This window comes from Tenrec ecaudatus, chromosome 7 (genome assembly GCF_050624435.1).
Source record: "Tenrec ecaudatus isolate mTenEca1 chromosome 7, mTenEca1.hap1, whole genome shotgun sequence".
In the NCBI taxonomy this organism is placed as follows: Eukaryota; Metazoa; Chordata; class Mammalia; order Afrosoricida; family Tenrecidae; genus Tenrec; species Tenrec ecaudatus.
Window position 1 is genome coordinate 67,577,501 of NC_134536.1, and position 14,211 is coordinate 67,591,711.

General features: G+C 34.7%; 1 protein-coding gene and 1 pseudogene across 2 annotated transcripts in view; both read right to left on the reverse strand.

Annotated features, from left to right (window-relative positions):
* The window catches only part of LIN28B (lin-28 RNA binding posttranscriptional regulator B), a 107,038-nt gene that overhangs the window by 19,972 nt on the left and 72,855 nt on the right, over window positions 1–14,211 (reverse strand). The window lies entirely within an intron of this gene.
* Window positions 11,917–12,043, reverse strand: LOC142453898 (U2 spliceosomal RNA; annotated as a pseudogene).

Consider the following 14,211-nt stretch of genomic DNA (forward strand, 5'->3'; position numbering starts at 1 on the left):
TAAACCACCACAGCCGTCCCAGTTCGATATAATGTGGTCCCTGCCAGGGTTTGACTCACTCTTGGAGTCCTCCATCAGTCACTTTACTGTGGCCACAACGGTGTCTGGGGTCCCTCACACATCCTACACTAGGTACTGCCTCCAAGTCCTTGTGCAGTTTTTCCGTTTGTGTAGAACTCATGCTCCCAGATCTTTCCAAAGATTGTTCCCTCACTTCATTCAGGTCTTTGCTTAGGTGCCACCTCCTGGGGCATCCCCTGACCACTGATCTAAAATAGCCTCATTCTTACTATCTATTTACCTTATTGAAGTTTTCTTTACCATCATAAGTACCTATCATATTGTAAACGAACCTTTCTGTTTATCTGCTTTTTTCTCATCTGTCTCACTCTAAAATATTTGCTTCAAGATGGCAAGACTGTAAACCGGTCCCTTCTCTGCTACATGTTCAGTCCCTAGAGCAGTGGCACACAGCAAGTTGATAATAAAGTGAAAAAATTAGTAGAAAGAATGAATTAATTTTTACATGTGGTAACTGAGGCCTGGGGAAAGTGAAATGCTTAAGGTCAGAACTACTATTATTTCAATCCTTAGAGCACATTAACAAATTAAATCCAATCATATGAAGTAATAGTTTACCAACAAAGGTTTATGGCCTCATAATGCAAATTAAATCTTCTATTTGGAGTTCTGTGCCTCAATTTACCGACTTTAACACTGGGATTCAAATTTGGAAAAGGATATCAGTAACAGGAGTACAACACGAAGAGCATAATCAATGGCGCTCAATTATGTATATAGTTGTTGATTAAGGGATGTTTTGTTGTGTATATTATTTCCACAATTAACAAAGTAATTACGCTAATTACAATGAGTACAAGGAGCAAGAAAATGTTCTAAAATTGACCTGATAATGATTGTACAGCTCCTCTTGATATGACTGACCTACTGAATTGTGTGATATGTGGATGAAGTGCCAATAAAACTATTAATATCTAGAGGAATAATTCAGAATAGCTACAGAAATATTTTAGAATAGTAATATAGGGATATTTTCTTGAAAATAGGAGACAATATAATATACAGAAATTAAAACAATGCTGATGGAAGAAAGGGCAAGACAGTCCATCTAAAAACAGCCTGAAACACATTATGAGAAGTAATATGTAAGATAAGTGTTTTAAAAACTTCAGAAATCAATAGAAAGAATTAAACAAGCAATGCAGAGGAAAGAAAGATTTAGACTAGAGTTTTATATAGTGTAAACATATAAAATTTTAGATGGTTTGAAGAACCAAAAGAAACCCAAAATATCACTATGCATCTTATAAGTGATACGGAAGCTCTTTATAGGCAGAAAAATATGAAAGAACTCACCAAAAGAATGAGCAACTAACTGGAATGTAATAAAAATAATTATTGAGAAAGCAAAATTACTATTATTTATAGAGGAAAAGATTTCATACCTTGAAAAATCATGAATGCATTGAAAAAAAGAAATAAAAGCGAAGATTACAAATTTATTAAACACAACCAATCTTATTTACCAAACATGTTATGAAAAATAAAAACATGAAACCCTAATACCAAGAGTACAATATATACATATTGTACATACAATATACTCCAGAACTAAATTTGTACATGTTTAGAATTACTTAAGCATTTTTGCATGTTAACTCTGCATAGTTTTAGCATTTTTTTCATAGCTTTTATTGGACTTTATTGCTAAGTATTTTCCTTTTCTTTGTTCCTTTTCGATAAATGGGATATATTCTTCCAGTAAGCAGAAAATTCCAGTGAGCAGACAAAGTGGGAAAATTATTTCTTTCCTCAGGTGCCCATCCCTCTATTATTTATCTTTTTTGCAGAAGGTTTGTGGCTCAATAGTGTGTCCATTGTCAGTTCACAAGAGCAGAAATTTTCATGGCCGGTCTGCTTCTGTTTAATAGACCCTAAAAGCTGGCTCTATATTCATCTTTAAGGGGGCGTGAGGCGGGGCCCATGATTGGGGAAGAAAAATAATCATCAGTAGAACTAAAATGACCAGAACAAGAGAGCTGAACTGGAACAAGTCGTTCCCAGTGACATCCAAAGAGAATTCTAACACAAACAGATCACTTTGGAAAGGAAAAGATGACTCTCTAGTACTGAAAAGCATAATTTTCAATTTTTTAAATTGAATAGGAAAAAAACCCACCTGGACGGAATGTTCTGTAAGTTACAAAAGAATTATCTTATACCATAAGGCAAGATAAAACCGTAACCAAACCCATAACCACTGAGTCAATTCTGACTTATATTGAACCTTTAGGATAAAGTAGAGCCCCTCCCTAGGATTGCTGAGGCTGCAAATCTTTGTGAAAGCAGACTAATGTTTGCCCGAGGAGTGACTGATGGGGTTGAAATCAGGGACCTTGTGGTTGGCAAGTCAGTGCTTAACCCATCACACCACCAAGGTGCTTTACAAGACTAGACAAGAACTGGAAATGCTGAGGGAAATATATGAGAGCTAACTAACTTAGGAGCCCTAATGGTTGAAAAAGAGAAAGGCTGGGCTTTTTGTTCCCCAAAATAATGACAGTCTCCAGGGGGTTGCTATGGGTCAGCACTGACTCGATGGCAGTGAGTTTGTTTTTTCTTAAAGGAGAAGTAAATAATTTCCTAGCAAAGTACCATATACACTCAAATATAAGCCAACCCGAATATAAGCCGAGGTACCCAATTATTACCTGGGAAACCAGAAAAACTGATTGACTCGAGTATAAGCCGAGGGTGGGAAATGCAGGATGTGAATGAACACAGAGACCAGAGGGGAGAGACGGAGCGCAGCCACAGACACATGCTTGCCAGTTCAACTGTCTGCGTAAGTGAATCACTACGGGTGCTTCTGCGAATTGGAGCCACCATGTCATAGGATGGCTCTGATTGGTTAGATGTGAGTAAACAAACAAACATTCAAAACCCTGCGGTGTCAGCAGGGCTTTGAATGAACAGCGGAGGAACGGCAATCGCCTGCGAGATATTACACCTCGCTGGGGTCCCACTGACCCGTGTGAGAACATTAGAAAGATATTTACTTGTGTTTTGTTGACTATGCAAAGGCATTTGACTGTGTGGATCATAATCAACTGGATAACCATAGTTGAGAAGAATGGGAATACAGAACACTTCATTGAGCTCACGAGGCCCTTGTACATAGATTAAGAGGCAGTTGTGTGAACAGAACAAAGTAATAATGCAGAGTTTAAATCAGGAATGGTGTGTGTCAGGGTTGTACCCTCTCACTATACTTGTTTCATCTGTATGCTGAATCTATTAGAGACACTGGCTTATATGAAGAAGAATGTGGCATCACAATTGGAAGGCTTATTAACAACCTGCGATAAGCAGATGACACAACCTTGCTTGCCGAAAGTGAGGAGGAATTGAAGCTCCTGTTGATGCAGATCAAGGGTTGTATCCTTCAGGATGAATTACAACTCAACATAAGGAAGACTAAAATCCTCACAACTGGACCGGACCAATAGGTAACATCAGGATAAATGGAGAAAATGTTGAAGTTGCCAAGAATTTTATTTTGCTTGGATCCGCAATCATGTTCATGGAAGCAGCAGTTAATAGATTAAGTATTGCATGTGTAAATCTGCTGCACATACCTCTTTCGAGTATTGAAGAGGAAAGATGTTGCTTTGAGAGAACTAGGGTGCACCTGACCCAAGCCACGGTATTCTTCATTGCATTACATGCACGTGGAAGTTCAACACTAAGGAAGAACAGATGCATTTGAATTGTGGTAAAATAATAAAATACCACAGATTGCTAAAAGGACAAACCAATAAGTATTGGAAGAAGTAAGGCCCGAGTGCTCCTTAGAGGCAAGGATAGAAAGACCTCATCTTATATACTTTGGACATGCTGTCAGAAGAGACCAGTCCCTGGTGAAGGACATCATGTTCAGCAAAGTGTAAGGACAGACAAAAAGAGGAAGGCTCTCAACGAGATGGATTGGCACAATGGCTCCATCAAGGAGCTCAGGCATAGGAACAGTTGTGAGGGTGGCACAGGACCGTACAATGTTTCTCATTCGGTTGTGCACAGAGCTGCTATGGATCAGAGCTGACTTGATGGATCCCAACAACAGAGGAGCCCTGGTATGTACTGGTTAGTGGTGGTGGATAAATGGTTACGTGTTCGGGTGCGATCTACAAGGTCACCAGCAGCTCCACAAGAGAAAGATGGGGCTCTCCTCTTCCATAAGGAGTTACAATTTCAGAAACTTACAGGGATAGGTCTAATCCCACCACCAACTGTGAGCAGAGTGGAGGCTAGTGTTCAGAAAATGGGCATGATGGTCACCTTTGCTCCGGTCAGCATTACCAATGAGAAGCAAAGTAGCTGCAATGCACCATAAAGACCGCAGTGGAGTTACTGAGGGGAGAGAGAAGGGAGTGATGTAAGCTTTGATATCAAGAACAACTCTGTCAACAATATCTGTCACACCAACACGGTTGGTGACAGCAAAACTGACCCACGAGTGGAAGCAGTGGTCATCACTGACACTGTTCCCAGCAAGCCCAGATGTTTCGAGAGCTTCTCTCACTATCCTCTGTAGGTCACTCTGCTGTTCATGATATGAGACAGGCAGCTGCAGTGACTGTCATCAAGGCAATGGACGACAGGCTGCTGGAGCTGTTGTCGTCACGTCTCCTCAGAAATCTCAGAAAGCTAAATGAATCATGTCCATAGCACCTACCACATCAGTCTTAATCATCGGTGGAAGAATGGTCTCAGAACGTCTCAATTGGCTATTAAAGTTTAATACTAAAAGACGGGTTTAATGATGACAACGCATCCTAAAGTCTTCAGGAGCATTTAAAAAAATGTTTTATGCACTATTTGTTTCTTCTGTGTGTGACAATTTTTATTAGTTTTTAAAATCAGTACTTTTTAAATGAAAACTTGACAAAAAAATTGTCACAAAATTTTGATACTCCTTAAAACAAAGCTTAAGGAGATAAAACAAAATCCAACAAAAATGTCCTAGACCAGACAGATTCACTGGTTCAACAATACATTTAAACAATAATCGATACTAATACGGTTTACACTCTTCCAAAAGATGGGAGAGGGGGGAGGAATACTGCTGAGCTCGCTCTGTACAGCAAATATAACTCCAATACGAAAATTAGCCAAATATACCACAAGAAAAGAAAACTACCAGCCAGCAAAGCTTGAGAATGGCGACAAAAACCCTCCTTAACCAAATACTAGTAACGTCGTAAAGAACCATCACCATAACCAAGTGTGGTTTGCTCCAGACTGCAAGGATGGTCAACCGTGGAACAGTGACTATGTATCAGCCAATACAATCCCCAAAGCAAAAACAGTGAAAGCTATAACAAATGGGGCCCATTAATGTTAAAAACTTTTATTAAAAGATAGTTCTACTTTGGCCTATAGAATATTCTTTGCATTCTTAACATGCAATTGTTCCTAGTTCAAATTCCATGTGTTGTGTTTATAAACCAGTTATCTTGCTATTTTTCCTTATTATAATCATTCTAATAATTTATCTATAAATAGCAATGGATATAAAATCGCATTGTCTGCCAGAAAGCATTTGGTTTCTCCTTTTGGAATTCTTAGGCCTTTTCTTTTCTCTCTCTCTCTCTTTTTTTTTGCATTGATAGTACCTCTAGTACAATATTAATAAATCCAAGAAAAAACTCTAAGTGGCCCAGTAAAGCTGAGGAAAATAAAAGCAAATTCTAAATTCGAAGAACAGAGTCTGAAGTCAGCCAAAGAGAAAGAGTAGCAGAGGAGGTTGATGTAAGTTCCACACAATGGCTCTGCACTGCGATCTACAGTAACTTTGGCTGGTAAGTGGACATAGCGACTAGCGAGAAGGCTACGTACAGAGTCCTTAGAGAAAACTGGGCTCTTCTAAAAATGATCATAATTTGCATTTCTCAATTGGAGGGGACAGCTATGAAATTCAGTTACTCTTTGTATAACAGTCTTTGAAAAACAATTATACAAAAAAAAATCATGCTTAGGTTCCCAATTGGGAAAAGGGAGAGAAGCTAGTCACAAAAGGTATACCCAAAAGGTAAGATTTATTAAAAAATTTTAAATATAGATATTTTTAGTACTTATATAAGTACACAAATACATGTTTTTAGTTCTTCTGGCAATTTAGAGCGTTTGGGACATATTTTCTAAAACTAGTATTGTTGCTAGGTGCTGTCAAGTCAGTATGGATATAATAATTCTATGCACAATAGAAAAAATCACGGCCACGTCTTGTGCCAGACTCACAACTGTTCTCATGGTTGAGCCTGTTACTGCAGCCACTGCATCTACAGCCCCTAGCATTCACCATATAACTCTACCTCCCCAAACAAAGGGAAATGCTTTATTGTCTCCCTTGGTTAGTCCACGGCTCACACTAACCACACACAGGCATTCGTACTTGAACGGCATCACAGCACTTTAGAAGTCAAAAGTCTTCCATTCTTGTTTCATTTGTCCTATGATTCCTTCTAAGAAGAAGAGACCACAAGGCCGTTGTTTTTCTTCCAAAACATTTTGAAGTTTATTATCTGTTATTTGCTTACATCCAAGGACTCTACACTTTAAAAAAAGTTCTTCACTGTGTGAAAATGCAGAGTTAAAGAAACCTTTCTTTATATGGAAACTCCTATAAATCTAACTTTGCAAAAATGAAACCTGCTTTACTAAAGTAATTGCTTTTTAACTGACCAAAAACTACAAGCAGATTATGATGATGCATAAAATAATCCCTTTAAACTGGCCAAAAAAGAAAAAAATATATAATATAATAATAGTTCAGGGCATAACTCTTGAATCGGTTATTTTAACCAATTAACCTCATGATTAGAACAAATTTTCAAAAAAAAATAAACTTCAGAATATTCTAGAAAGACTTTTGCTCCGGTTCTTCAAATTCAGTGGGAGAGAATTTGATTCAGCCTCTCTTAGTGATGGGGAAGGAAGCAAGGCTAGCGAGCAGTCTGCTAGTAGCGCTGCAATTTCCTTGGACTGTTTGATGGGTTTTGGCCATAAGACTAGTATTTAAGTGGGGGAGTTAATATAAATAGGGAAGTTTGCCTTTGATTTTTTTTTTTCATCTTGGTCAGCCCTGATTTTGTTCACAGAGAAACGAAATGGACATTATGATCAGTAGAAATGAAAGATGAATATATGTTTTAAAAATCAAGTGATGCACAACACCCTATATTCATTAAAGTAATGTAAATTACTAGTATCACAGGCTTAAAACAATGTCCTTTGTTGAAAATAATTCAATGTTCTAAAATATTATACAATCAGCACAATACTCTTGTTCTGAAACTATACGTTTGATCCCAATTTTTAAAGGTCACAGTCCAAAGGAAGAAGCTAAGTAAAGCTAAATTTTTAAATCCGCTATTTCTAGTTGAAATTTTAGTAGACTTGGGCCTGGAATTCTTTTGCCCTTTGGTTATTTTTTTTAATATACATTTATTTGGTTAGAATAAAACAGCAATCAGGAGAGCGACCTAAAATTGTGATGATGTGCTACTTGGCTGTTAACCGTTCCCATCATGCGTCTTGGGAGACCTATGCAGCGCCAAATGAAGCTCAGCCCCGCACACCGTCCTGCAGAGGGTGATGAGAATGGCACATTGTCCGCCTGCTCTGAGCAGAGGTCACAGCAGGGAGAGCATCTGCTAAGATGCTGTGAATGAAGGAAACAACTATAATTGCCTCATTAAGAGATCGCTGGACAAATCATCACAAGAAAAAAGGACCCGGAAAACCACCCTAAAATTAAGTCTATAATAAGGAAAATTTGGAGTAGGATAAAAAGTGCAGAAAAATTAAGGAAATTTGGGTATGTCATTGGGTTCTACTAATTTCCTTAGTCACTACACAGATGAATGAGAAGTTGGATATAACTGTTCAATTATTCAACTCCAGCCCTCGCCAGTCATTAGTAGGAAACAGAAGATGCAAATTTACAGCTGCCCCGATACAATTAAATGAAAAATAAAGGTTGGAAGAAATTTCTTTCATGGAAACCCAACGTAGAAATTAAGAACAAATAATTAACTCGCCTATATTTGGGAATTGTAATGAAGAGTAGACAAAGAAATGTGCTAAGGAAAATGTTTAGAAGGTATAGAATAGAGTTAGTATTCAGAAAGCAACGTCTCAGAGAGGCAAAAAAGGAAAAAAAAAGGATAAACTTTAATCTGGCCAATTTACATTCTTCTGTTTTCAGCTTCTACCCCTTTATAATAGTTTTTTTTCCTTTAAACATCAATAGTACATACTTACAACTATATCTTTGATCTGGGTCAGTTCAAATTATTAGACAATATAGTATATATACTCTATTCAACATTGTTGGTAAATTAAAATGTCCCATATTTAAAAGGTAGGGTAAATTCCTAATGTAAATTTAAATTGAGTATCTAAGCTAGATATAAGATTAAATTATATTGATATTGAATGACAAACTATTTATGCATTTCCTGATATTTTTAGGTTAAGCTTTAGAAACTTAATTGGTATTACACAGTCAAAATATATTATTATAAAAATATTATCTTGAAGTAATTATGGTTATTACTTTTTATTTTCTGAGTCCAACTAACAGTAAAATTAGCTTGTTACACCCATAGGCCAGGTTTAAAATAAGCAAACTATTTGATGACTTTGATGTTTTGCATCCAAAATGTGCCGGCTAATTTTTCCATTCCATTTACCATTCCGGTCTTTAAACTGCCTTAATCTCCTGCCCTCAGATGTTGACCTTGTAAGAAGAGAGGCCATAGGTCAGAATAGACAGACCTCAAAGGATCTGGACTATCAATTCATGCCTGAAAGGTTTCTCTCCCACACAAGGAACCTACTAACCAGTCAATTCCGAAATCTAATCACACACGTTTTAGGGTGAAGCAGTTATTTATGGGAATTTGTTGATTTACATTTTCCAAACATTTCTAGAATCTAAAGAGCATTTTTATTTTGGGAGGAGGTTCTAGAAGACAATTATAAAAATAAAATCATTCAAAGAAAAGTTTAAGGTAAAATGGATATTTCTTTAGAAGAGGTCAACATAAAACTGAGTCTCAATTTATTTCAGAAATGCTCAGTAGACATAAAAATTATAACACTCTATTCCCTAACTACAAAGTAGCCAGAAAACCTGAAATTACACCACTGAGATAATGAAAAAGTGATTATAATGAAAATGGGGGTGGGATGAGTTTACTATTAATTTAGAACTCACTGGCTCTAAAGGTGAACAAGGACAATAAACAAGTATCATTCATTTGAATAAATTTGTACAGCCCTCAGAAGAAGACAGTCTCACTAGGTAAGACTCCATTATTTCTGAAACTTTCTTACAAATATAAAAAATTTGAAACTACAAAATTATGGTCCTATAAAAATAACTTTATCATCATCACGTTAAGAAAAGAAAAAGGTTAGTTACCACTTCTGAGACAAGAATAAGTTAGATAACATATAATTTGTGTTTATGTTCCACCTTGGTCATTCTAACCATAAATGGCAAAAATATTCTAATGTATCATTTTAATATTAGACTATAAGACTTGTTCAAATTAATAATCTATTTTAAGTCTAAATTTAGAGCACTTGAAAAGTGATAAATTAGCAAGTTTTATAACGTAATCAAATGGAACAAATTCCCTACACTTCCACACAAGAACAGTAATACAACACATCTGAACAATTAACTTTTCGAAACAGAACACATTACTACTTCCGCTTACTTACACTATAAAAGAGCTTCCTATGTGACGCTTTGTTCTGTTGCACATAGGGGCACTGCGAGTGGGAACTGACTCTATGGCAGATAATAACAACAATGTGATAATGAAAATAAGTTATTGTACAAAACAAAATGAATGCAACAGAATGCTGGCATATTTTCTAAGTTAAATACCAAGTCAGCACTTCTTAAAGGGAAAGTACATCCTTATGAACATTAGTTCTTGGGAGTGTGTGGCTGGTCAAAAGATATGGAACGTTAAAGGAAACAAAGAAAGTGGTTCCTACTATTGAAAGAAATATTAGAATTTTAAAAGATTATGTTAAAATATATTGCTATGTAATATAGTACTATGTACCATACCTTTACGTACTTGTTTCAAAGCATAACACATTTTATTTCTTAAAATACTAAGGATTTAAAATCTCTTAGCCTACAAATAAAGATGTCCAGACCAAATCATTCTTACTAATCATTCTTACTAATCTATTTGCCAATATAAACTAAAATTTTATTACATAAAATACCTAATTACATATTATAGGTTGACATGAATATTTTTAATATACACTAAAAATCAAGTGACAAAGTAATTATTTCAGTACCATCCCTCACAATTTTCATTCTATGTTAGAGATTACTTCTTTTCCACATAGTAAATTGTGTTATTTCTATAGAATAAAAAGATGACAAGTAAGTGCTAGTGTTTGATATGAAATATAAAGATTTTTTCATCTTTAATCTTTTCTTAAGAATAATTTTCATTTTACAAGGAAAGTTCTACAAGTTCATTAAATTCCCTTTAAATTATGAAAACTAATGTAATAAAGTAAATAATGAAAATAAGTCAGAAATTCCTTTAAAACATTTGAAATGTGTAGGATTTAAAGTAATACAGCACAACATTTATTCTTCTGAAATAAAAAATATTTCATTTGAGTAACAAGACAGTATACCCAGCAGAATTTTAAGACAGATTAAAAAATATACAGTCTAATTTTGTAACTAGTTCATAATTAAGACAAAATCTTTAAAATTATTTTTTATTTCTTGTCATAAGTCACACTTTTCCACAAAATATGGTTCAATCTTAATATATATTAAAATTTGGTAAGTTCCCTTTAATGGTGAGACAGAAATTTCAATTTAATATATATAATAAAATTTATTAATGTATAATATAATTATATAATTGATAATAAAATTTTCAAAGTTTAAAAATTTTTTAGCCTGAAATGGCGAAAGCAGATTAAAATTTCTAATTTATAAACATTTCAAGAGAAAGCACAGTCTTTTCATCAAGTGATATTTGAAACAGATATCTATTTGCAAACAATAAATCTCAATCTAAACCTCATACAAAAACTAACTAAAATAGATCACAGATAAGAATGTAAAACATAAAACTATAAACCACTTAAAGGAAAATCTTTGTGACCTGTGTTAGACAAAGAATTCTTAAACATGACATCAAACACATGATCAGCAAAAGATAAGATTGTCTTTATAAAAATTTTTGCTGTAAGAGAAACACATAAAAGATTAAAAAGGCAAGCCAGAGACTGTAAATATTTGCAAATCGTATCTACCTAAGGATTTTTTCACTATTTATATAAAAAACTAAATGCTCAATAAGAATACCAAGATCCCAATGTGCAAGAGACATGAACAAACAATTCACCAAACAGGACAGAAGGACAACACAAAAACACATGAAGAATACTCACCATCAGTAGCCATTAGAAAAAGTAAATTAAAACCCCAATTCATCGTATAGTTATCAGAATGGCTTACATGCTCATATATTGCTGACGGGAATGTGAAACAGTTTAGCAGTTTCTTACAAATTTAAACATAATTCTGTAAACATATTACCAGGAATCCCATTCCTAGGTATCTGTTTATATAAATGTAAACATGTTCATTCAAAAGTCTGTATATGAATGTGTGTAGCAGCTGTATTCATAATTCACAATTCATAATTTTGAAAAACCCAACTATCCTTCGAAGTAATAGACCATGTTACATTCATGCAATGGAACACTACTGAGCAATAATAAGGAATGAGTTACAGCAACACACAACTTGGATACACTGCAGATACATTATGCTAAAACATTTTTTTTCAAAGGCTATGTGTACAGTTTATGACTATATTTATATGACATGTACAGAAAGATAAAAACTATTGTGGTACTACACTTGATCCTAGCCAAAAGGCCAAGAAGCGATAAACTATTGTGGTAAAGAATGACGGATCAGAGTTTTCTTGGGCTTATATATAAAGTAGTGAACGATTGGCGGTAGAAAAATATTTGGAGTGACATATTGTTTTGTATTCTCATTAGGGTGGTGATTACACGAAACAATGTATTAAAAAACAACAAACTGTAGTATGCCCCAAATGAGGCTATTTTACTGATTTAAAAACAAAACACTCTAGGCAAGCAAAATATACAAGGATCCCCAGTGGCACAGTGCTTATACATAGGGCTATAATCCAAAAGGCCAGCAGTTCAAAACCACAAGGCACAACTCAGGAGAAAGAAGGGACTTTCCACTCCCAAAAACAGTTTCAGATATTCGTGAGGTGCTTCTACCCTGTCCTACAGGGTAGCACTGAGTCAGCATCGACCTCATGACAGTGAATTTGGTTTCTTTGGTTTTTTTGCTTATAAGAAAGCTAACTGGAATTCTAGCTTCCTATTACTTTCACAACCAAAATAAATTATTGAATATGACTATTCTAAACATTTTTAAGTTGTAAGACGGACATGAAAGTATTTTACATCAGTAAATTAAAAAGTAATCAAAGAATGATGAGGACTTGTCAAAAGGGTATAGCAAGCAGCCTGAAGGGATTCTAAACTGCTGATTATGATTGGGACATAAAAACACTCTATGTATATGTATGGATTGTGATAAGAGTTGTGCGAGCCCCCAATAAAATGATTTAAAATATATATTCTATTTATAAGTCCAATGGAAAAAAACAGAAATGTTCTTCAACAGATGAATGGACAGTACTATATCCACACAATGGGATGTTACTCAGCATTCAAAAGCAATGAACAATTGATACACACAACAACTTGATTGAATTATAATACAGATAGTTTGTGACAGGAATCTTTGGTTCATGCTATTAGAATAAATAAATAAATAGATAAATAAAAGTCTGATACAGAATAGGTGCTTACATGTATATGGCCTTATAAGACATGATGAGAATGCGGCATCACCTCCACGAGAGGAAAAACCTCTCAAACTGTAAGAAACTATTAGACAAACTCAAACAAGATCTTGATTTGTCCTGGTGTGTGGACATTAGATCAAGAGAATTGTGTGAGACTTAAGTTATACATTTTTTGGCATAGTATTTCCAATTTACAGTCAAGAAAGATTGTGAGGCGTTAGAGAAGTTTAAGGTGAATAATTCTAGATGATGGTATACTCTACAAAACAATTGGTTCAGTCTCTTTAAATCAGTCTCACAAAATTCTTTCTTAAAAGATGTCTGTGTGTGTTGCTATTCTAGATTATAAGCAATTTAAGACACGAAATAGCTAACAAAAGGGCGGATACCTTAACTAGATTACAAATTGGGAGAAAAAAATAGCCTTAAGTGTAAGCATTGGACAACTGGGAAAATTTTAATAGGGACTGGATATTATATCCATTATTTAGATAACTGCGATAAGGAATAAAATTCTATGGCATCTTTAATATACTTTCAAATGACTCCATAATAATGGTTATAATGACTGAAATATATGGAGTACACAGGTTTTCACCATACACTTTTCTATATTTATCTATTATAAAATCTTAATAATAAGGTAAAGTAAATGAAAAATAAAAAGGAAATAATAAGGATCATCACAGAAATTTAGGAAAAACTGATAAAACAGAAATTAATGCAAGAGCTGACTGTTTGGAATTCAATAAAATACTGAATCAAGCAAAAATACAGAAGAAATAACCAGAGAATCCACAATATCTTGTAAGAGTTTTAGATTAGTGATTATGTTAGTAAGTATGAAAACCCAGATGAAAGCATAATTTTATTCTCATTACTAAGTGTGTCTTAAGAAATAGAAAAAACTTAGAGGCAAAAGACATTTATAGAGATATGAATATAGGCATGTACATATGCAAATATATTAATATATAACAATAAAGTTATAGGCTTATGTGCATATATTTATACATTAAGTATTAAGGGAGCAGACAGACATTGAGCCTCTACTCAATTACTTCCTCAACTCAAGAACACTTTGTTCTAATGACCTGGCATTACGTGACACTCACCTTCCTGACAGGATTTCTGGTCAAAAATGGTGCATAAACAAACGTGGTGAAGAATGCTGATGGTGCCCGGCTATTAAAAGACATAGTGT